At 43.0% G+C, this 25904-nt stretch overlaps 1 protein-coding gene across 5 annotated transcripts in view; it reads left to right on the top strand.

Moving 5' to 3' along the window:
* Positions 1 to 25904, top strand: part of KCNMB2 (potassium calcium-activated channel subfamily M regulatory beta subunit 2) — a 229007-nt gene that overhangs the window by 131864 nt on the left and 71239 nt on the right. The window contains exon 1 of one of the 5 annotated variants that reach the window (XM_043522796.1): positions 16833 to 17948. The exons of 3 other annotated variants lie outside the window; for them this stretch is intronic. The gene's annotated coding sequence lies outside the window, so the exon portion shown is untranslated. Of the gene's footprint in view, positions 1 to 16832; positions 17949 to 25904 lie in introns of those variants that run through there. One more of the 5 variants, XM_037909379.2, reaches the window with a different exon arrangement.

The following is a 25904-nucleotide window of genomic DNA, read 5'->3' as shown; positions in this document are numbered from 1 at the left end:
GAGGGCATCAGTAACCCTGAAAGTATTGGTTTACCCTGCTATGTCGTATTTACTTCCTGTTTAATGCAATTACTCTGTTGACTATTGTCAACTCCAGTCTGTCTCACCACCCAGGCAAACCTGCCCTTGTGACAGAGGATCCCTTACACCAAAAATCATGTCAATATTCAGGTTACTCCCAGTCCCAAAGGACCAGTCACTTACCCCAGATAAAGTGCACCCTAGATCTCTCACCAAAGACAACAATTGTAGCCAATCCTATAATAAACTAACTAAAGGTTTATTAACTAAGAAAAAGAACAAAAATAATAGTTATTTAGAAGGTTAAAGCAGGTAAACATATACACACAAATGAGATACAGTCTTAGGTTCCAAAAGGTAATAGTAGCTGCTGTAATATGCAAACTATATAACCTTTAGGGCTAACTCAAGTCATGCAGCTTGCGGATCCCTTTGTCTTTGTCCTTTGATGTTTCACAATGGCTTGTTTGGATTCAATGGGCCTTCTTCTTGTGTGCAGGACCAGTTCTTTACACTAATTAATGCTGCTTTCCTGTTTGGTGAGTTACAGAATTACAGAGGTTTACAGCGCAAACACTCAATATAACTGTATACCATAGACTACTGATGTTATAATTGAGATCAATACATATAGCATCCTAGAAGCATTTCATCATGACTAGGCACATTTTTATCAACTAAATATCTATTTTAACAATGCTAACATACCGGTGAGTCAGACTGACTTCCAGGTATGCATTTGTCAGTGTTCAGTGAGGCCTAGGGGCGCTGGCATGAGCTGGCACCTGGTGTGATTGTGTTATTCCTTGGAAATCTCCAACTAACTCAGAGTTACCCTGTGATTAGAATTATCCTTCTAAGCTGCCCTGGTGATCCTGTCAGGAAGGAGTGAGGGGGTGGAGGCACCGCCAAGTAAATATATCTGGGAAGAGAATAAGGAAGTTACAGCCTGCTGAGCTGGAGGCAGGATCCAGATGAACCCAGGCCCATCCATCAAAACTCATAAGGAGACTGATGTTACAAGAAGTAGCCAAGTGGACAGGGCACTGCACAACATTTAAAGGTGCTCAGAGAAGGGGCAGGAGCTCTTGCTTTAAACCCTGTGGACTTTTACCTATTAATTAATTTCATGGGACTCCCTTTGCCTGGTATACGTGTGCCACACTTGCAAAAGATGTTTTGTGTCAGCCTTTAGTCCACATAGAGGAAAATAACCTGTTGCTGCTGCCAGCTAATAGAACTACTCCTTTAGCTTTCATGGTAGAGATCTGTGCTTTGTTGCTGAAGATTCTGGTTTCAACCCCAGCTGGTGACCCATGGCATGTGGGGTTGCTAAATACACAGAGTAGTGTGCAATTTTCATAAAATGCCCCTTTCTACCTTTAATCAACTGCCTCCCAGGCCTGCACCTCAGGAGTTCCTGGCTTCCAATTCTTGTTCTAATCTCTCCTTTCTCACAAGGAGGACTGGATAAGTTTTGCTAGAAATTGTAGCCATATATGGAAGCCCTGGACATATTGCAAACCTGTAACTTAGACCACTAAGGCCATTCCCTCTAGGCTTTAAAGAAATGGGTTTTTCCGGACTGATGAAGTCAAGGTGAGCCTCTTAATGCACAGTACACAGTGACTTGAATGTGAATGCACTATCCTTAGTACCCGGTAGTCAGTTTTGCTAAACAGCATATCTAATTCTCCAGAGGCTGTTAGAGCAGTAAAACTTGCAGTAAGTTCTTATTGCAATGGACAGATGAAAAAAACACCTTACAGATGTTGACTTTCAAAAGCTGCCTTAGGAATAGAATTCCCTCTGATGGTGAGCAGGGAAAACAGAAGTATAGATGTTGGCAAATGACATGGTGCATTTAACTAAGACTCTAACTGGAATAAGACAAATGGGGATTGACAGACCTGTTGTTCTAACACAAAGTTTATCATTGTCTCTCTGGAAATGAGGTGTTCTTTCCTATGTAGACTTGCAAACATGAAAAGACAAGAACTGGAATCTCAATTATACAAAGTACAGTAGGACAAGGGCACTATGTTTAATGTCTGCCAACACTTCAAAACCCTCAAGACACAATTTTGACTAAAAATCTAAAATGCAAATTGAACTGTACTTTTGACAACTCAGAGACTCAAAAAGAATAAAAGAAAAGAGTTTCCCACAACAATGGTTTCCAAAAGATCAGGCATGTTATTGTTAACGCTATGTAAGAAGTGGACATTAATTAATGCTAAATTGCAAGGAAATTCCTATAGTGTAACATATTTCACCCCCGCAGCCACACCAAGGAATTCATTATGAATAAAGGAATTAAAAATATATATCAAAAGGCAAAGTTAATGATTTTCCTCTTATTCAGTGTGAGCAAATATCCCCACTAGACTAAACTGAGAGGATAAGTATATCTCAGTTTTTGCTGAAGGATAATACCATAGCCCTTAACGATGCCTTATGCTGGGGATGAAAGATTTATCAGGAGATTAATAGGGACGGGCTCTGTGTCCTTGAGCAAATCACTTAAACTCTTTTCTGCTCCTTGTTTTTTCATCTGCAAAATGGGGATAGTAATACTTACCTCACAGGGACCTAGGTTGTAAGCACTTTATGACAGGGACCGTCATTTTGTTCTGTGTTTGTACAGCGCCTAGCACGATAGGGTCCTGGTCCAGGGCTGAGACTCCTAAGCACAACCACAATACAAAAATAAATAATAATAATTATGTTGTGAGCAATAATTAGTTATGTTAGTTAAGCACTTGGAACATGAAGCCCTAAATACTGATAGATACTAAGTAGTATAGGCAGGACTGGTAATGCCACATATTATTAAGATTGTCTGACACTTACCATTTGTAAGACCCAATTTTCTGTTGCTTATAACTTTGTCAAATTATAACTGTTTGGGCTGAAATTTTTCATGCCAATTTTTCTGCCTCAGGATTTTTGGAAAACTTCAGCCAAAACGGTTTGACTGTTGCTGAGAATGAGACGAGGGGAAAATATGTTGTTTTGCCCATGTTAAAAAAATCCCGGCAATCTTTCCTTTAAAATAACCCACTGTCCTCCCATTGTACTTTGGAGCAGGAACTTGACCAGTGCCGGGAGGGTGCCCTTTGCTACCCCTGTGAAAATCCACCTTTATCTGGCCCAGCTATAAGCCTTTGAAAAACATGGCTCACGCGTGCTCAAGAGAATTCTTAGATTTTATCAGCTAAAATTCCCGAAGATTCCATATGCTCTGAGCATGCTCCGGGCCAGGGCTAAGAAGGATTTTCCCTACAATTGCAGCTTTGCTGTGCTGTGGGCCATGCCAGGTCTGGGTGTCTGAACGGAGAACAGGGAGACTATCTTTCCTGTGCTCTCAGTGGCCGCCCCCTGCTGGGCCCAGGCAATGTGGAGGAGGAAGCTGTGTGATTCAAATGCAAGGGGGCAAGAGTTGGACCTGCAGGGAAAGTAGATTGGGACAAGAACAGTGGAGGTTTATGGGAGTGGGGGAGAGAAGGAAACTAGGACTGGGAGTTAGAGGAAGATTGGGACCACTTAGACAAGGCGACCAGGACAGGGAGCTAGTGGGTGAGGGGAAGACTGAGATCAGATTAAGAGCCAGGGGGAGACGATGACTGGGATGATAAGCCTGAGGAGTGGAGGTGGTTACTGGCTAGGTGAGGACTCTGGGAGAAGGAAGCAGGGATGGGGAAGAGATACGCCTAAGATAGGGATGGGTTGGAGGATATGGGGCAGAAGGGGTCACTCTTAGGGACAGAACAGTCTGTGCCCACTGGAGCACACAACCTTCCGGAGCCTGAAATGGGACCCAAGATTCCCGAGTCTCACCCTTCCTTTGCTGTCAGTAAATATGGGTGAAATCATCTGGCAAAGTGTCCCATCTCCCTCTACTGCCGGTCCACATAGAAGATGACAACCTACTATTGCTATCAGTTACCGTGTTAGCTCATGTGGCAAAGGTTCCAGTCCTGCTGTTGAACCTGTGGGTGTCAATATGATGTTATGGAATTTCTAGTTTTTCGATTTTTTTTTAAACCTAGGAAATTGCACACACAAAGCTACCTTAAAAGAACATTATTAAGTTAAGAAAGTCAAGCACTCAACTGTTAGGAAATATCAGAATTAAGGTTGCCTGGGCAATCTTAATTTGTCCCCCTTGTTCATTTTTTCCATAGGACCCCTGTCCATTCAGTGCAAAGAATGGACAGACTCCTTGAATGAGCAACTCAGGTGCTCCATACTTGTGGGGGCAGGTCTCACATGGGTGAACAACTCAATGATGAGACCAGAGCAGGAGGAAATTCCCTGCCTGACCCCTGGGTCAGCAGTAGGACTGGTGGTGCTGTATTTGGCAGCTTGGGGTCTGAAAAGCTTAAGACAGGGGAGGGAAAACTATGGCCCGCGGGCTAGATCCGGCCCATCAGGCTTTCAATCTGGCCTGCAGGATTGCCAGCCCCGTGGCGCAGAGGGGCTAAGGCAGGCTCCCTGCCTACCCTGGCCCCGCACCACTCCCGGAAGTGGACAGCACCATGTCCCTGCAGCCCCGGGATGGGAGGGGGGGTCAGAGGGTTCTGTGCACTGCCCTCACCTGCAGGCAGCACCCCCCGCAGCTCCCATTGGCCGGGAACGGGCAACCATGGTCAATGGGAGCTTTGGGGGTGATATCCACAGGCGAGGGCAGCACGTGGCGGAGCCGCTTGCCCCATCCCACCCCCAGGAGCCACTGCCGGACATGCTGGCCACTTCCGGGAGCGGCACAGGGCCAGGGCAGGCAGGGAGCCTGCCTTCACCCTGCTGTGCACCACTGCCATCCCAGAGCCACTCAAGGTGAGCGGTGCCGGACCAGAGCCCGAACCCCTCCTGTACCCCGCACCCCAATCCCCTGTCCTGAGCCCCCTGCTGCACCCCTCCTGCACCCCCACCCCTTGCCCTGAGTCCCTTCCTGCACACCTCACCCCCTCCAACACCCGCACTCCCTCCTGCACCCCAACCCTCCGCCCCACATTCATGGCCCTGCATACAATTTCCCCACCCAGATGTGGCCCTCAGGCCAGAAAGTTTCCCCTGGCTTAAGGGCAAGCACAATTATAAGACAAGGTGAGAAAATGGTTCAACAAACCACAAAGAAACAATGAGATTGCTGTGGTGAGTTTTTGCATCGCTGATGTCACTTCGGGCGTGTAGCTTAGATGAATTTTGAATGCTGCTTGTGTGTAATACCTTCATCCCAAACTCGTGCTGATTAAACCTATTAATCACACCAGGCCATCATATAGCTCTATCTCTTTCTCTCAGACATCAGTATATGTGTGTGCTTATGTATGTTTTGACCCAGCTTCTGAGCAATCAGAAACTGTTGGATTCAGGCGCAGAGGTTTGATCCTTTAGGAGAGCAGTGAGTTAAGACTGACACAGGCTACTCTGACCTAGTCTAATATATTTAGTGTGTGTAAATTCAGCTTTTTTCTCATAGATGTTACAAACTACTTTCAATCCTAGCAGATCTGAGTTCAAATTTGCACGACTGTTACTGTCACCAACAGTGGCCCAGCTGCTGTCACTCTCTGTATTCAATCTCCACCACACAGACATTAAAGGTGGAATAATCAAAAGCACTTAGTGCTGCTAACTCCATTCCCGATGAAGTCAATGATAAAACTCCCCTTGCTTCAATAGGAGCCAGATTAGGCCAACACAGAGCACTTTTAGAAATCCCGCTATAAATCCTTTATGCCTGTTGCCCCTTTTTGACTCAAGAGACAAGTCAAAGTGTGGTGCCCTGGGGATGTTCCAGCTGGAAGTAGAAATTGATGGAGTCTTGTGTATTTACACGGAATGTACAAAGTCCTGCTTCTCCATAGGCAGGAGGAACCAAGAACAAACAGAGCAGTTTCTCAGCTTACAGTCCCAAGCCTCTAGCCAACACCAGATGCAAAACCTCTCTCACTAGCTTTTTCGAGGGTCACTCTGTGTTCACAGGCTACAGCTTTTTGCCTCTGTCTCTCCCGCCGTTCTTGCCTGTTCTCAGTTTTTGTGTGTTCTCCCATCCGTCTCTCTCTCTCACACACACACACTACTCAGCAAAACCCCTCTGCTCACTCAGTCTAAACGCCTGGGTGGGTTCACAAGGTATTGTTTCATGGTGTCTGTGTATATAATGTCTTCTGCAATTTCCACAGTATGCATCCGATGAAGTGAGCTGTAGCTCACGAAAGCTCATGCTCAGATAAATTGGTTAGTCTCTAAGGTGCCACAAGTCCTCCTTTTCTTTTTGCGAATCCTTTAGTCCTATGTGTGGGGCTTGTGATTAACTTATCCTCAGAATTATGTTATTTGAGGGGTGCATTCACCTGCAATCTTAAAGAGACCCATGAAGTCACCCGTATCTGTCAGCATAACAGTGCCCGTGTACCGATGGACATCAGTGAAAATCACATTGGTAACAGGGGATGGAAAAGCATCTGGATTTGTCCTGGGTTAGGACAGCTGTGTCTTCAGTTGTTTTTCATCACAAAAGGAAGTCTATTAGGATTTCATAATCTTCCTTACAAACAAGGATCCAAAACCTCAGCTTCTGTAAACCATGGACTTCTAAGGAGCTACACTAATTTACACCAGCTGAGGATCCAGCCCAAAGGCTAGTGTCTTCTCTTAACCACTTCTCAGTTTCAAAGACATCCATTGCCCTTGCAAATTAACCCAACTCAACACTCAGCTAGATGTATCTGCAACGGCTGTTAACCTCTTTTGTGGGTTCCCATCTCCGATATTTATTTCAGTAAAGTTCTTGCTTTCAGATCTTTAACACTTCTGCTATTCATGCTTCCATTTGTCTTTGCAGCTTAGATTGAACAATATGCCCTCACATTATTTCTGTCATTGCCCTGCATGTACCCTGTGCGTATATCCCTGAAGGTAAAATTCCATGCGACTAAGAGAAACCTATGTTGTCATGTAAATAATAACAGGTAGTTCCCCTGTTCAGAGAAGATAATGAGGGGGGGAATTAATGTAGCATCAGATGAATTTCCATTGTTACAATTATGCATTGAATTTTAAAAAAAAAAAAAAAAAGATGTCATGCAGACAATCTTTATAGTCCTTATGGACAATCAGTACAAAAGAACAAAGAAAAATAATTTCAATAAAACAGTTTGCCCCAAGCAAGAAATATGCTTAATGAATCATACATGAGAAAAGATAGTTATTTGATGTAAAATGGAATTGTGACCTTGCTGCAGGAACGTTCATTACCTAACGCCACAGAAACCAAATTAATGGACTTCTGAATGGTGCACACACAAAAAAATCATTCTGCTTCATGGCATTTGTTTGCTGACAGCGAGGTTTGGGAAGGGACATTTTGTGTTATTGGTTATAAAATGGATTGCAAAAGGAATTCGGTATGACCTTTAAGATGTTACAGAAAATGAAGGTAAATACTGGGAGTCAAGGCTTTGGAAATATTTACTGGCTCAGCAGAGGTTGCCCAGAGACAAAACACTCAGTGGCTTAATATAGTAATAAATGATAGACAGATAGATAGATTACATAAAAGTAAACCTATCAATTATGCATCTAGCTGTCCTTCTACATACTCAAATACCTAAGCTATAAATGTGGACATTTGTAACATGATTTCATGAGCATTTATGCGTGTTCAATAGCCGTTTGCTGATCAGGTCCACAGTGTACTTTTGAAGTAAATGTAATGCCAGTGAAAGGTAGTGAATTCACAGCTCTGGAAACTGAAGTCCCTTTTCATTTATGCAGAGAACAGAGGGAGCCTGGACCACAGCAAAGGAAGCTTCTCCTATGCTAATGTATAAAGACTAGCTGAAATTATTCCTTTCTTCAGTTTCCATGGCCCATTCAGTCCTTGGCTTGTCCTGCTGAGACTGCTCTAAAAAAGGTGCCGGTTGTGGTGCTGGATTTCCTGAGAGGCCTGGCAACTTCTCTAGGAGATAGACTGAGACCACAAAATCTTTTTTTCGGAGGCTACTGAGCCGTTGTCTGGTAGTAATGACTTTTTTGTTTTTAAAGAGCTAGCAGAGTCCTGCAGCTGTGGAGGGAACTCTGTCTGGAGAATGACCTCAGGACTCATGCGCTCTTGGACCCTAATTCCTACAAGGCACTGGGCACCCTCAATTCCCACTTTCTCTGATGGGAGTCGAGGATGTTCTAGCCCAATACAAGGGGTTCTTAGAACCACACAGATGGCCTGATCCTAAGCCTATTGAATCAAGCCCAGGATCAGTAAATAGATAGCTGGTGGCTTGCAGTCACATTCTCTGCTGGTGTTATTTGGTGCTGCTCTACGAAGTCAACTGATCTGCACCAGCAGAGAATTTAATGCCTGGTTTCTGAAGAAGGTAAAAGAAAGGAGTTCAAGCTACCTACATCCTGATCCCCTCCACTAGCCTATCCATGGAACAACAGAAACAGCCTCTGATAATGATATAGGTAGCATTTTGGAAGGAAAGGTACTGCAGGAGTGGATCCTGCTCCTGAAGGGTATAGATTGATTGTAAAGGAGGTGATGAACTCACAATGATATAGAATGCAATGATCTACTCTCTCACAGCTGGAGGATCTGCTGTCAAAAATTTACATGGGGAAAGACTATAAATGTGAGCTCACCCATCGTGTTTTGGGCAGATGTAATGGAGTAATGGCTATAAGTAATCATGGCTCCAATGGAGTAAAAGTGTGCTCTAATGGAGTAAATATTCTTTCTGGAGTTTGTTGTTATTGTTCTTTTTTAACAAAGATCACACATGGGAGGGTTGTAAAATACCTATAGGTATCTAAAATGTTAAAATTATTAGGCAAGTATGTGCAGTAAAAGAAATACTTCTGCAAATGGAAAACCCAAGGCATCTATGCCTTCAGAATGTTATTGGCATTTTAAATCATGATAATTGCTTCATGATGTAAGTAATTTCATTGTGAATGTGAACACTGTAGGCAATGTACACTGTATCAGCTGTAGCTTCTACTTTGACTTTAATAATTTCCCTGAACAAAATAATCATTTTAACATATTTAAATATAATTTATAACATAACACGTTGTATATTTTTAAAAATGAGTTCATTTAATGGTCAAACACAGGCTCACTAAAGATATATGGTTATACCTAGGAATGTCTACGTGTGCATATGTATATAAACTGGGTCAGATTTCAGTCTTGCTTACCTTGGTGAGGTCAACAGACTAACTTCAGTGTGAAACTGATGTAAGTGGCAATAGAATAAAGGTCTGATTTCTAGAAACAGTGGAGCAATGAAAGTCAATACAGTAGCAATTAGCACTTCTGAAAATCAGGCAGTCTGCATGTATGTTGGTGTGTGTGTTTTATAGGCAGAGCTGGTAGCACCACCTATAGTTAAGATTACCCAACACTTTCTATTATAAACCCCTGTTTTAAGTTTCTTATATCTTTGCCAAATTCACCATTCAGGCTGAAATTGCCCATGCTGATTGTCTGCCTCAGGCTGAACTTCTGGGGGAAAGTTTCAGCAAAAATGGTGCACCTGTTTCCAAGAACAAGATTAGGGGAAAATAAGTTGTTCTGTCCATTTAAAATTCTTACAACCATTTAATTGAATACCTCTAGCACTTCCATGCTTTGGAGCAGGGACAAGGAGTCTGGGAAAGAGACTGGGCCTGGGAGCTGATGGAAGGGTGCGGGAAAGGAGAGACGAGGACTTGCTAGACAAGGAGACCGGAACTGGGAGCTGGGGAGGAGAAATGGGGTGAGGAAGATTGAGCTTGCACAAGAAGTAGTGGAGGAGACTGTAACTGGCTGAGCAAGAAGACTGGGACAAGAAGTGTGGGCGGGGACTGAGAAGATGAGCTGGAAAGGCATAGGAGACTGGATCTCACACAGGGACCCCCTAGGAGCCAGAGAGGAGAATTTGGGAAGAGACAGGACCAGGGTGGAGGGTTGAGAGGAAGAAGGGAACTGGGGTAAAAGGGTTTGTGATCACTAGAGAACACTCCCTCCAGAATCTGCATCCAAGATTCCTGGGTCTTGCATTCCTCTTTTGTCAGCAGATATCTGTGAAACTCACTGACTACTCTCCCTCTAGTGGCTGGTCTAAATAGAGGATGACAACCTACTACAGTTATCCATTACTCCATTAGCTCAAGCGGCAGAGGTCTCTGCTGTGGATATAAAGCTTCCAACCTTGCTGACGAACCATGTGGGTGACAATACAATGCCATAGGATGGAATTTCTGGGAGGGTGGTTCACTTAACGTTTTTAAAAATCTAGGAAATTACACATAAAAACTAGGTTAAAAGAATATTAAGGTTGTAAAGTCAAGCACCCAAAGCTTTTTGTGTACAATATGTATATATAGTTTACACACAATTTAAGTTTGTGTTCATGGTATATAACATTTAAAGGACAGATCCTCACTTGGTGTAAATTGGTGTAGCTCCAGTAACCTCCATGAAGCTAAATTGCTTTACATCCTCTGAGGATGTGGCCCATAATATGCAGAGATGAGCTTAAGCCACGTAGTTTAGATCCAAGATCAGGTCTGGATTTTGAAGCACCACAAAGTGTGGGATTATTCAAATTCATGGTTTCAGTTCAGTTCATTCTAGAAAGAGGCCATAGTAGTAAAATTCAGATCCAAACTTGGAGCATATTTATTTTTAAGATTGGAGGGTTCATATTTGGAAGTCTAAATCAGGATCATCTTTAGCATGACCCATTCACTGCAATCCTTATTCAGGCATAACTCCAGTTACACTGAATGGGAGTCATGCCTGACTAAGGGCTGGATAAACCCTTCAGGAATTAATCCTATGTGTGTATGTATTTATATCTGGACCTATAACTATACTATATACAGCTTTTAGACCATTTATTAATATTACATTTGTAGCCATTATCACCCCTATTAGCTTGTTGCAATTTTCTGTACTTTCAGTTTTTCAATTACATTGATTATCACATTAAACTTTCCTCATGCTATACGAACAGGCTAAAAATAATAAGCTTGTGTCTTCATAATACAAATGGGCCATTCTCGTTTATAATATCGACAGCACGGTGGGCTCATTTTTCAGCGGTAATGAAACTCTCATCTCAAGAGGTCCAATTCATAAAAATACTTACACAAGCTGCGCACATTTCCTTTTACTCCCACTGATGTTCCTTTTGGTTTAAATCAGATTGCAGATTAGACCTGAGATTGAAATAAAATGGAAAAACCTCACTGTGTGTTGTACTGAGCAAGTGCAGGGAATCAGGTTTAATGGCAGGAAACACCCCTTTCTACTGCTTAAAACACACACACACACACACACACAAGATTTATGACCACGTGGTCAACAGCATGAATTCACACAGCTTCGCCATTTGGTTGATTTCCCCAAAAAGCAACAAGCTGCCAGAAGAGAGATGAAGTTGTGCTTAAGCTCATTTTTATTAAAATATTAACTTTTACCCAAAAGGACCCAGGAAAGAAAATAAGAAAATAGAGGAACATTTAAGTATTAACTCCCGTGTTAACAAATGAAAGGCAGCACAGAGATTTCATTACTTATTTTGATTCCTCCCAGTGCCTATTCTAAGCCCTAATTCACATCCCAGTGATTAAAATGTATAATAAAAAATTAAATCTCCCTCCAAAATATTGCTGCAGATCTTCAGCAGGTGTAAATCAGTCTAGCTCCAGGATCTAGCCCACTAATTCAACTCCCAAATCATCTAACAATCATTCTGCTGCTGCACTGCAGCAATAGCTATACCAGCCCCAACTCTGCCTCGTCTCTATGGTCTGTATTGAGCCAGCAAGGCCCTGGCCTGGTCAGGGCAGTGTGCTTACAGAACGCATGCAAGCTCTGCCATTCCCAGTACACGATGCAGCCTGTTCCCCCACCACAGAGCACCTGGCCTTCTCTCCAGGCCAGAGTGAAGTAGCTACAATGCCATTTGCCCATTATGCAGCCAGCTCTTCAGACTGGTTTGAACCCCAGGGAGCCGACCCTGCACTCCCCTAAACACAGAGACTGCAATTGTGCCCTCTCATTTTTTAGGGGTGGGTGTGGGTAGCTGGGCCGGGATTCCTTGTACTCTCCTCCTCCTTTATCTACCCACTCAGGGAAAGGCCACTACATGGCTGCTTGCTTCCAACCTCCCCAGACTGTCTGAGAAGAGAGTCACTGCTGTGGGTTCAGTTATTGCTGAATAAAAGAGTTCATGGGTGTGTGGTGCGGACAAGGAATGTAAAGATGGCCAGGAATGAACCAACAGTGTCGGTGCACCCGGAAAGCATGGGGAGCTTGTGAGCTTGGGGCACATGCTGCTGCCAACCTGCAGATAAGCACAGTGGTTGTCAGGCTTTTAACTTCCATAGAGGTCCAGGAGAGCTGTTCTAGCAGATGAATCAGGCCGAGCCTTGGCTCCTCGGGGAGCCCAGAAACATGGAGGTCTTGTCTCAGGGTGGTGCATACTGTGTGGCATTCAAGGTTTTGAAGCACCTATATAACCAGGCTGGGTAAACCTGAAAATGTTCAAGTTCTGCTTCTAGCCCCAAGTTCAGTAAACCTGGCCCCAACCCAGCTGTGAACTGCCCTGTGATGACAGTCAAGACCTCACCACCTCTTCTTGCAAACCATCATTGGAAAAGCCAATTGCCCAGAACCAGGAGAAGGAAAGAAACTAGAAACCTCCCATTGGATTTAGCCCTCTCCTTCCACCTGGGGCTGAGGGCACAGAACGTGTTTTCAGTGGATGGACATCCGATTCCACAGCACCTAAACTTGTGACACTTTGAGTTCCCTTTGGCAGACACCCTGACACTCATGCTGCCAGCGTAGACCAGCTCAGATTATTACTGTATTTTGCTCAGCCCAAGTTATAATCACCTTGCTTCCGATTTCTCTCCTCTGACTTGCTGTCAAAGTTCCTGAACAATTGGTCATCTTTTCAGGGCACCACCATGCTGCTTTGTGGAACAGTGAAGAGGCTGGTTTGCTGGGACAACAGAATGTTGGTCTTGGAAGCGAACGCAGAGCCAAGGCTATCCAAACGGACACCTGCCCCAGATGGTTCTATGAATAGGATATCTGTGGCTTTAATATAAGGTCTGAAAGTGACAGGTTAAAATGTGGGTGGGTGACTGGGAACCCTCCTTAACTGCTCATGTGCTCATTAATGAAGAGCGTTTCTAAAACTGCCCATTAGTCTGTGGGTGCCAGGCCATTCAGTGAAGTGTGTGTGAGATCCTGCTGCAGCTTTGGAGCCCTCTTCCTGTTAAATCTGCACGACACATCTGTCCGTAGATGCATGGGAGTTCTTTATTCTTCCCTCATGTTTCAAAATAGTGTCCAACCCCCTAGGGCAGCACAGCGGCTGGGCACGGGAGAAGAGAATGCCCACCCCTTTCTAGTGCAGACACACAAAACTGGACTTGCTCCCTTGGCAGTCATTGTTTTGACTGATGAGTTAAATATCATTTGCTTTTCGATTCTCACCTTTCGCCTCCTTTTAGTGCCATGCCTGAGATCTCATGGTGATAAGCTCATGGTGATAAGCCTAGAACAAATGCCTGGAGAGACAGATCAGCTAGATGTGCCAAACTCCATCCCACTGCTTGCAGTGAGAACTAACGGGGTTCTGTACCACTTGGGACATAGCCCATGGCAGTGGTGGGTGTACTAGTCTGGGACAGTTTGAAAGGCTGTACTAATGGGAATGTGTACAACTCACCACGGATATTGTTCCTTTAGCAGATTACCAATGTAATAGCTGAAGGCCAGAGTATCTGAGCTGAGGAAGGCAGCACCATGTTATCAGAACAATGCATTTTTTCTGCCACCAAATGCATGTTCTTTAACTTCGCTCAAATTGCCATTTAACATGTGCCAGAGGAAATCCGGGTGACATTGGGGAAGGTCAGTCAGACACAGGCAGGTGTAATATCCTTCAGGCAGGCAAGTCACAATAAAGGTTAGTTAAAAGGAACATAATTAGGGCCCATGTTGGCTCCCGGGGTGGGGGTGGTGGGTGAATGAGTGCCTAAGGGAGCCAGAGCTACTCCCTAAGAGTGTTGGCACCCCAAGCCTGGGCACTGTTCAGCCTTTCTCCCTCTCCATCTAGGGGAAACTGTGGGAAACTACATAAATAAATCACTTGGAAAAATGAAAACCCTCCTGATTTCTCCAGTGGGCATGAAAAAGGCAGAGTCAGAGGCACACGGAGGCGGGTCATGCTCACCCCTTTCGTTCTCACTGAGATGGGGCATCAGTCCCACCCATCCACTCTCCTTTCCTCTCCTCTTCCTTCCCGTCAGGGACTCATCTTTGCTTCTCCAGCTCCCCTGGGCTCCACTGAGGGATGCAAACGCAGATGTGAAGAGAATAAAGGCTTTACTTCCTTGCAGCCCAAAAGACATGGTAGAGTAGGGTAAGGAAAGAAGGTGGAAGGGAGAGGGTTCTCCTTCCCTCCCCTTCAGCCCTGCCATGGTAGCCCCAGCAGCACTGTGAGATCTGAGGATTGTTGTCCAATTCAGAAGGCATTTGGGGGATGTCCCTAGGTGTCTGTTTGGAGAAAGTAGGAGAGAAAAGATAATTAGCTCACCCCTATCATTTTCTCTCCCCTTCTCCCTGGCTGTGCTGGGCTGACTGGGGTTCTCAGTCATTCAGGAAGTCTAGTCAGATCTTGATTAGCCCAACTATGGTTATCCAAAAACCTCACTTATCCAAAATGAGGTCATGTCCGCAACGTGTATTAATTGCATTGAGAATTATCTCGATTGTCTGAACACTGAATTGATTCTGATAAATGAATGTCCACCATGTGACTTGGTAAATGAAGGTCTGAGTGTGTTAGGCTCTTGCTGGAGGGGATGGCACAGTTGTCTACGCTTCTGGGTTGAAATACCTAGTTTCTCTGGAACTACAGGTCTGAAGCCCCACAGCTTTGATTCAGCCCTTCCTCCTTCAAACATAGATAATTTGATCCTTCTTGTTCTGCCTGGATGTTAAAAATCCCGTGGCCCATTTTGCAGGAATAGAGGGCCTGCCCCATGGCTTTACCAAAAATGCCCATTCCTCATATCATACAATAAGCAGTGTGCTGGCTGCCTACATGATTACCGGATTCAACCCCAGAGGTGATTACAAACAGTTAACCCATCACTAGCGTTCAAAGTGCTTTGGCTTCCTTTGAGATAAAAGCCATTATGGAAATATGGCTTGTTCTTTTATTTATTTGTGGGAGCAGCAGGAATCTTGGACACAGTGCAGAAAAGGCATAGGAACCCACCGAGAGAAAGAGAGAGAGGCTCATGAAGAGAGACTTGAGGTGTGAGACGATTGGCACCAACTGAGGATCTGGCCCAGAGTTTTAAGTTTCCTTTTGTCACTTATTTGTCAGAAGCTACAAAAAAATTGTTAGAGGGCTTTTTATACAAAAGTGAAATGTGATTTTCTGCTTCTTATTTATTTATTTTAGAAAAATGGAGTGAAAGCAGGTTTCTCAGCCTCTCACCATCTTCGAGTTGTTGGCCCCCTGGGAGGAATGGGATGAATTAATCCCTACCGTGTCTTGTTTAACTTGGCCTCATAAAGACCTAACCTTGTAGTAACTTGGAAGATCTGCAGATATTATGCATTATACAAGTGGGAGTCATTAAGGCATAAGATATGGTGTCAAAAGATCTGAGTTCTAGGCCTGATTCTGTCACAGATGCCCTCTGTAGCCCTGGACAAATCTCTTAAGCCAAAATGTTCAAAGATGCTGACTATCTGGCTACATATTTATGTTTCTAAATGTAGATTTAGGAGCTTAATTTTAGGCACCCAAATTTGAAAACATTGGCCTCAGTGTGTGACTCAGTTTCCCCTTCTGTAAAATGGGAATAATATTTACCGAACTCAGCTTAATGTCTGTAAAGCGCTTTGAGATCTTCAAAGGGAAGGTACTAGAGAAATGTAAGCCGTACTTACCACTGTACATTTTTCCAGCTTGGTTATTCTTCTGCGTGCTAAATGGTTTTGAGTGGATTGTTAACTATAAACACACGACTATCATCTAAACAGAGTGTGTATTAACCTCACCCGGAACTAACTTTCTCATATAACATGAGCTCTCAGAGAAAAATAGTCTTTAAAAAGCAGCACACTTTCAAATTTAGCAACCTGAAAGCACACATAATAGCATCTTATGTATCTAAGGGAGAGTAGCCACTATTCTAATGACTAAAGCAGGGATCACTAAGTAGTATCCAATAATCTGGCTGTTATTCCTAGAGTAAATTGTTGTGTTTCTGAATCTTTACAACTGGCGATCAGACTCACACAAGACTAAACATTTGGCTTGCTACAGTATAAACTGCTACGCCTCTCATTAAATGCCAGTAACAGCAACACCCTTTCTTCTGAGATTATTTACGTTGCAAAGACAGTGATCACAGCAAGGGTTTCTAGCAAAAATACAATAATTTGTGTGGGTATATTCCCCCCCTGCAAATAATATATCTTTGTTTTACAGAAAGAGTGTTTCCTCCCCTCACACGCACATGCATGTAGAAAATGCACAGCATAGATACATACACATTATGTATGTGTGTCTTTCTAATGCATATATATAGTATAGTTCCTCTTTCTCCTTTCACTGTATTTTATCTTTAAATTGAGAGAGCTTTTTTATAACACGAATCATCAGAGAGGAACAGCTAGTTACCAAGGAGACTCCCTGATGAATCAGAGTCTGACTGGTATAAGATCTAGACACATTGTATCTTCTTAATTCATGAGACCTTACATTTTAAACAGAGGGGGAAAGATCCCATCACAACCAACTGTGGACCATGCATTTCTCCTGCCAGTGAGGACAGTTTTTATTTTTGCCACAGAAGCAAATTAGCAAGTGCATTTTGTGTGGAATCAGTTAACAGATTTAGACAAATGGGGGAATTTCTCTGGAGCACTCTTGATTCAGAAAAACAAATACCAACCAAGGACAAAGGGCTCCAGATGGAGGCAACAGAAGAAAAGACTTAAAAGCCCCTATTTCCATACAGGAATGAACAAGAAGATGCAGTGTCAAGCGAGTACTGGAGAAGCATCTGCATATCTGCTTTGCTGCAGCCTTGGTATTTCTAAAAGTAAAGATTGTGTCAGAAGAAAAGGTGTCTTCCGATATATCTCTGCACGTCTGGCATTGGACTGAATGGATCAGGATTCTAACTTCCACAAAACCAGTTCAAAATTGGCTGAATGCAGAAACTAGACTATATTCAGCATCAACAGCTTTCGTCAATTATCCTAATGCGTCAGTGTCCAAAGTATTGTCAATAAGCCTTGGTTTTGTTTCCGACTTCTACACAGTTTTTCTCCAAGTACCAGGCGAAAGTGACGAATTTTGCAAAGTGACATAAAATGCACTTATCCAGCACAAACCCGAAGTTTCCTGATGTTAATGGGAATTACCATAATGTCCATGAAACATGTGAACAGTTCAGTCAGCCAAAGATGTGTAAACAGAGCAGATGAGAAGAGGAGTTTTAAAAAACGTGACAAAAATAAGGAGCTCTGTAAAATAAAGTTTGCATGTGGAAAGCTCAGCTCTTTAGACTTACTTTATTCAACAGAGGGTCTTCTCACCCAGCGACTTCTGACTGCTCATTTTAGGAAAATTACTGAACATGTCAGTATTTTTCCTTTCCACCTAAAAAAATAATAATTAAACACCCTTGGAACTGTAAGAAAAGTGAAAAATATTCCAAGACAGACATCGAGAGACAAGATTTATGGAAATCTCCCTCTTGAAAATAAGTTATTTTCTCAAAGGTGAAAACTACAGAAGTATGTAAATTAAAGGAAAAATCTTTTTGTCAGATCCAGTTGAAATCTCCATACTGGGAACAGAGAGTCCACTGTTGCTAAGGTAACTTGATCAATTAAAAGTTGGCTTAAATTGCAGGATATATTGAAATGTATGAAATAAGGAATGTATCTGAGAGTTAGACTGGCCAGCATGACGTGTCTGGGAATGAAAATTAAAGTGTGTTAGAACAAATGTAGGCTTTACTGTTACGTGTGTTTTGGAAGAAGAATTCCTGGAGTGTTAACATTTGGGAAGAGGCTAATGCTAACAAGATTGTTAGTCAGGGATTCAAGTGAAGGACATTTTATAGGCAAATAATTTCAAGTACCGTTTTGTTACATAAATTACACTCTCTCATCTCACGAATGAAATTAGCTGGTGGCAGCATTTATGGGCTGAAATGAAAAGCTTAAGGTAATAATATTTTAGTAATGCAGATTGTAAGGTTTATCACCACTAAAAAAGGTCTTCATATTAGAATAGACTATAGAACTCCCATTTGGAGAGAGTATTATCCAAAATATGTAGATTGATAGTGATTGAAAACAACGTATGGAATAATGAAGTGTTATGACAAGCACTTATAGACAAAAAGCTGGTTTTGGCACCATGAGACAAACTCAAGGAAATTTCAGGATTTGGCTGAAAGCTCATCATTTATTCACTGCCACTCTCTTCTTAACTTGATATTTTTGTGTCTAGGTATGCTGAAAGACTCTGAGATCAGTGCAGGGATTTATACAAAGTGATTTGCTGCACTTCTCAGGTACATCAGGCAAGGTAATGGTGTCAGAGCAGCAAGTTAAGAGACTTTCAGTATTGCAGTTTCATGGATATTGTGGGTTACTGGAGCTTGCTTGCCTGAGTTTTTATGTGCTTTATCATTTTGAATGGGTGCGGCCTAAGGTGAACGTTAAAGAGGGAAGACTGAGAGAGCAGTAGCTAAAGGCAGACTTACTACAAACAAAGCACAAACTTCCGTGCCCACATTTGCTACTAAAGCTCAGTCCTATGCTACAAGAGCTTTGCTATTCCTGGAGATTTCGTCCTGGAGATTGGTTATTCTACCAAATGCTTTCCATTCTTTTTTAACTGTGGGTGAACAACTTGTAGGGACATAAATAATACCTTGCCCCTACACAGTGCTTTTATCTGAGAATATCAAAGCACATTAGGTAAGGAAACTTCATTTTACATGGGGAAACTGAGGCACAGACAGGTTAAGCGCCTTGTCTAACATCATTCACCTGGTCAGGGTCAGAGTTAGGTTTAGAATCCAGGTCTCTTGACTCTCAACATCATGCCTATTTATCCAGGAGGCCTGGCATACTCATTGGCTCATGGTGACATTTACCGGGAAAAAACCCAAGTCTCTGTGGCTGAAAAACTAGTATCTAAAACTGCTGTGCTTTGTGATCTTTATACCTTAACATTATCTGAATGCTGGTTCTGCTTGTGAATTTTGGGGAGCAGAGTGGGCATTGTGGGGTGGTTAACAGTGGTCTAAAAATTGTTTTTTGCAGATAATGAAAGTTGATGCCACTCGAGTCTGGTCTGCTGTGTAAATCCCTAGGGTAGGATTAATACAAATAAAGTTGGGGGTGGGGGACCTGTTAAGAGAATCAGTTGCCAATTAAAGATTGCAGCTGCTTCTGAGCCATTGAGGTCTATCAGGGAAATGTGTGTTGTTAGAGTGTGTACTGATTCTGGAATGGCAGATTAGTATTTTTTACATGATAGATTATTGCAGCACAACTACATACATTCATTATGGTGTTTTGTTTAAATATAAATTTAGATCCTGTTTAAAAATGGAATTTCTGAGAAATGTGGCTATTCTGTGCTCATTTGGCTTCTGTCGCTGTGCCCTGAGTCCAGCTGCTGGGGAAACTTATGGAACGGCCATACAAATATCTCCCGATCATATTCCCTACAGTCCCACTGCAGAATCCCACCTGTCCTGCAAGAAGGGAGTGTGACTTTTAGAGGAGCTCTATTATTTGGTGGCAGTCACTTTGCCAGGCAGGTGGCATTGACAGGACTTTGCTACCTTCAGCCTTCAGAGCTTTCTTTCCTGCCCTAATGATCGTTTAAATTCACACTAGAGTTTACACCATGCTCCTCACTATGGTGCCTCAGCACATTATGCAACTGCATTGCTTCACCAAATAATCTGAATCCTTGTACAAAATGGTCACGCTGCACATTTCAGTTTAATAGGAAATTAACCCCAAATAAAAATCATTTGAGACTGATCAAGTGGCAGGGTCATCCTCAATAGTCCAGAGGATGCAGCATGTTGGATACCCATGCTGGTGATCTGAATTTGGGACCAAACTCATTCCCTCGCCTGTTCTGGAAGGCAGCACACTCAATGCTCGGCATGATTTGGGGGTGCAAGTCCATTCTTGAACAACCTCCTCTGGCTGACCCAAGAATTGCGTCAATGGGCTGTGGAGGGAAACCAAAGCCAATGCTCTTCCAGTGGAAGGATGGTTGTTTCAACATGTGGCCCAGGAGAGGAAAGGAACAAGGGAATGGGAAAGGCAACAGGAAGGCCCCAGAGCCCCTACTCCCTCAAATCTGGTAAAAGTCTCTGTTTCCTTGTAAACTTTTTTAATTGGTCAAAGAGGAATTGCTCTTTCTCTATGTGACTCTATAGGCCAAGTTTCAGGACCATGGAGAGAATCTGTGCGGCTCAGTATTAAACTTTGCCTTGCAGACTTACTGTTAGAAGCCCTGATGTAACCTCCTTTTCAACAGTATGTTGTGTGTTGTTGGGATGTTCCATTTAAAAATGCCGAGTGAATGATGTCAACATTCTGTCATTTTTTTCTTATATCTGCCAGTCAATTGGTAGATAAATATACTAAAGGCCAGATTGCGCTTAGATCCTTCAAAATTGGGCAGGCAGGAGGGTGAGACACAAAGGACTTTCCCTCCCCTGAACTCCTGGCCAGAGGCCAGGTACAAATGAGTTCAAGGATGGCGTACTGCTAATGCCCCTTTGGTTGCCAGACTCCCCAAGTAGGGTGTTGAGGAGCGGGGAGGAGGTAGGGCCACCTCAACCAGTAGAAAGGGGAGCATGGTGGTCATGGTCAGGCTGCCCCTGTGCACTGGAAAGCTCCCAGGGGTACCCCACACAATGTTTCTGGTGCTCCCACTGGGGCAGTACAGCTCCACATCACCTCTCACTCAGAGCAATTTGAATTGTGCCCTGTAGCTCGTGAATCTTCTTTACATGCAGCTAGCATTCTCTGCTATGCAGCTGCGAGTGCTGAAAGCTATTAATCAAGGGATATGAGCCACTCTCAACAACACCACCTCACACTTTACCCTCCAAACTGTTAGTGGAGGCAAACTCAGTGCACCTTGCTGCTACACTGTGGATCATTATATTGACTGCTAAGTAGATTGACCCTGCACTTCACTGTGCATTAAACTAAAGGTCTACAGCACAGATGATATTATAGTAAACACAAAGGTAAAAACGTATTTTACTGGGATCTCTTTAGTCTTAGACATCTAGAGTGAAATCCTGGCATCACTGGAGTCGATGGCAAAACACCCATTGACTTCCATGCACCTGAGTGTTACCCATAAGTGTCCATTAAAAGTGCTTAAATATTGCTGGGTTTAGTAATAGGTTGGTTACAAGACTGTCTCAACTACTGTAAGTAGAGTGTGGATTTAATAGTCATTTGTAAACAAAACACAACATTGGGAAATAGTTCAAGTGGGAAGTGTGTGTCAGTGGAGCCACCAGAAAGTGTCTTTTAATTTCCACTGAATAATTCTCATACTTCAGTGAAAATCAAAAGTATGAAAATGTCTAATGCTCCAATCCAACAAAGCACTTCGGAATATGCTTCACTTTAAGTTGAAGAGTCATGCCATTGACTTTAATAGGACTGCTCATGGGCTTAAAGTTAAACACATGCTTAAGTTCTTTGCTGGATCAGTCTCTAAACAAACACCAAAAGGATGCATCCACTTCACTCATGCCATTTATCCCTCCTTCCCTCCACTTACTCCAGGCAAGTAAATCTCTCCCCACCTGGCCTTAATGTTGTCTCCTTAATGTGCTTTGGATATATACAAGTCAATGGAGCTATGCTGATTTACCTCAGTTGAGGAGCTGGCCTGTAGGGTTTAATATTTATGGGAGTATAGAGGACTGTGCTAACTGGCACTTAGGGTGAGGTTTAACTCTGCTCCCACTTAAGTCAATGGGAGCTTTACAATTGACTTTAATCTGAGAAGAGTTGAGCCAACACTGAGAACTTTTGAAAATCTGACCCATAATGTTTACCAATTAATTTATGTACCAGTTTTGTTTTAGTTAAAATGGGATTTTACAACATGTTAGTCTTGTTTATTTCTTCAGATGTATAATATGTTCTTATAGAATCATAGAAATCTAGGGCTGGAAGGGATCATGAGAAGCTAGCAAGTCCAACCCTCTGTGGTGAGGCAGGACCTAGTAAACCTAGACCATCCCTGTCAGATGTTTGTCTAACCTGTTCTTAAAAACCTCTAACGATGGGGATTCCACAACGGCTCTTGGAAGCTTATTCCAGAGCTTAAATTCCCTTACAGTTAGAAAGTTTTCCCTAATGTCTAACCTAAATCTCTCTTGCTGCAGACTAAGCCCATTACTTCTTGCCCTACCTTCCGTGGACATGGAGAACAATTGATAGCCATCCTTTTTATAACAGCCCTTAACGTATCTGAAAACTGTTATCAGGTGTGTCCCCCCACAACCCCCGATCTTCTTTTCTCAAGATTGAATGTGTCCATTTTTTAACCTTTACTCATAGTTCAGATTTTATTAAACATTTTATCATTTTTGTTGCTTTCCTTTGAATTATTCCAAATTTGTCCACATTTTTCCTAAAGAGTGGCACCCAGAACTGTTTGCAGTCCTCCAGCTGAGTTCTCACCTGTCCTGAGTAGAGCAGGACAATTGCCTCCCATGTCTTACATACAACAAGCCTAGTAATACACCCCAAAATGATACTAGCCTTTTTCACAGCTGCGCCACATTGTTGACTCAAATTCAATTTGTGATCCACTATAACCCCCAGACCTTTTTCAGAAGTATTACCACCTAGCCAGTTATTCTCCATTTTGTCATGCTGGCTCGTATGTAAATTATAAAGGATCAAGTGGGAAGATATAATGAGAATAAAGGAAGGAAAATTATATAGCATGAGAGAAGTGGCTGCATCCCTTCAATGTTCACTTCCAGATTTTCATGTTTTTGAAGTAGAAGAATTATTCTGTGGAAATTATAAGACACTTTCTGGTCATTAGGTGGTCTCCATTGATACACATTTTCCACTTTAATTATTCCTTAATGAAGTTTTGGGTTTATGAATTTCCCTGTTTTTCATGAGTGCTGGAAGTTTTAATTGGGGAGGGATGTGCTGTCTGGAAAAGAGGAACTCTGCTGCTCCCAGCAGCTCTCATGATTCCCACCAAAGCAGGGCTCCCCTCCTCCAGATGTTAGCAGGACAAGGAGGGGATTATGGAAGGTATAGAGGTGAAAAGATCCATATGTATAAAGGTAAGCACTCTGTCTTTCCCTGTCCCCTTCCATGGCTGAGTAGATTGCAGCACTCCCTTCTATGCCCTCTCTCAACCTGCCCCATTCTGTGCCTCAACTACCCACCACTTCTCTATGCTCCAGCAATCCCCTTCTGTTCCCCATTCCATGACCCACTAGTGTCCTGCCCCCACCTCCTGAAATCTCCTTCTCTTGTCCCCTAAAGCTTTCTCATTCTGAGACCAGGAAGTAAGGCTCCATGCCATCCTTCAAGGTGCCTCCCCCAGTCCATCACCCCTAATCCATGTACTCCCTTGCCCCTTACTTCCGTTTCCATACACCTTACTGGACTCCTGCCCTTCCACATATCCTCTTGGTCTCCTGTCCTCCAATCCATGCATCCAGCCTCTGATTCAGCCAAGAAGCTGGAGTCAGAATAAGGTTAGTTAATTTTTATAAATGATGCTCTCTGTATACACTTAAAAACAATTCAATGTGCATTTTAACCCTTTCCCTTCTCCTCCCAAAGGGAACTTCTCCACAACGTCAACAAAACCAAACAAAGTTGGTGTTTCTCGGCCAAGCTATTAGCAGTAGAATGTATTTGCAAAAAGTGTATCAGGGTGGCTTGCCCCTCAAGGGCTGGAGAGCCTGGGGCTAGCCAATCCTGATTACTAAAGAGGCACTTCTGAGCTGGATCAATTAATTCCCTATAAAGTTCAGGAAACTGCAAGAATTAAGAAAGGTTCCTGTGGGGAAGACAGTTTGGAAGCTGTAGGCTGAGGCTGGAAGGAGAAGGAAACTCAGGGCGGAGCTCCAGCTAGCAAGAGCCTGGACTGGTGGCTTTGAATGGAGCAGATTAGAATAGAGGAAGAACTCTGTGTGTGTGACAGAAGAACTAGGGTGGAGTATGAACTTCTGGTTTTTATGGTGAGAGACTTTACTGGGGGAGACCCGGATGACTGCTTGAACCATTTCTGTTATTAAGGACCCTGAGGATTTTTTTATCCATTTCTGCTGTTTAACCAGCCCTGGGAGGGGGTGCTGTTGGCCACAAAAGAGACTATGTGGAGTTCTTGAGGGGGCTCATTGTGGCAGGGTGCCTGCATAGCCACCTCTGGCCACAAGGGGGTGCTCATTAAGCAGGCACTCTCCTGTATCTGAAGAAGTGGGGTTTTTTACCCACAAAAACTTATGCCCAAATAAATCTGTTAGTCTTTAAGGTGACACCGGACTCTGTTATAGTGACCTACAGTCATGTTTTCAAAACACTTTTAACTTTAAAATTCTGTCCGACTTTTCCGAAGATTGCCATAAAATCTCTACCCTGAGGGAATTACAACTTGCAGGTTTTCAGAAAGATTTGTTTCTTTTTTTGGAGAGGCTATGGGGGGTTGAAAATCAGATCTCAAGTGGAGAGCAAGCTTCAACTTTAACTATGGTGTGACTACTGCTGTTCTCTTGTCCAATCTGATTAAATGGCTTACAAAATGCTTAAATTCCCCATTAAAATAGACCTATCTTTAATCATGAAAACATGCACATCAGGATATTATAATCTATTAGTAGACTTGTACATGTAATAACATCCCTAAGGCCAAAAGCTAACTCATAAATGTTCTTGGGCCCATATGTTAAAAATGTCTTCTATTACAGCTTTTTACCAAGGATTTGAAACAGCTGTACAAATGTCAAGCCACTTGACACCACTATCAGTTGCTATTATCCCTACACTGGAGGAGGGTAAAGTGAGGCAGAGAGACAGGTTGTGATTTCCCTACAATCATACAATGAGCTAGTGAAAGAGGTGAAAATAGAACCCAGATGTTCTGAGTCCTAGGTCAGAACAAGTAGAAAATATTACTTCATGCCATCCCTTAATGATGGTTATAAAATGGATACTACTTTTAAAAGGCTATCTTTCTTTTTTTCAGGATTTGGTTCAAAGTATCTATCCCCTCACAATTGGGCGACCATGCTAAAAATGTAATCAACTCTAACAATAATAGTGAAAAGTAAAATCTGATCCATAAAAAATAACCACCCACCCCTTGAAAAGAAGGGCTTCAGTTTTGTTGAAATGGTAAGTGCTTCAGAGCGTTTGAAGCCACAACAATTGACCAGGGCACAGTAAGCGTGGGATCACGTCTGTATAAAGTTTGCCTGCTTCCACTGTCCAATCCTGCAAGAGGCTGAGCACCCTCCATTCAGGGATTGAAGAGTATGATGATCTAGCTCTTGGAGGTACAGACAGGCCTGCTGTTGTGTGTAATAAATAAGCACTTACGATTTAGGTTTGTCAGAAGAAAAGACTCAGCACTTCTGGTTACCTGCATAATTTACAGCTTATTCTGATCTGCTTGAAGCTCTGTGACTTACAGCAGACCATAGTATAGTCATGCCCACTATAGCATTACATCCTCTCATTTGCATAGCAAATCCTATACCTGTTATCCTTCTTTATACCG

The sequence above is a fragment of the Chelonia mydas genome, chromosome 9 (assembly GCF_015237465.2).
Source record: "Chelonia mydas isolate rCheMyd1 chromosome 9, rCheMyd1.pri.v2, whole genome shotgun sequence".
NCBI lineage: Eukaryota > Metazoa > Chordata > Testudines > Cheloniidae > Chelonia > Chelonia mydas.
This window is presented reverse-complemented; position numbering and strand designations above follow the sequence as displayed.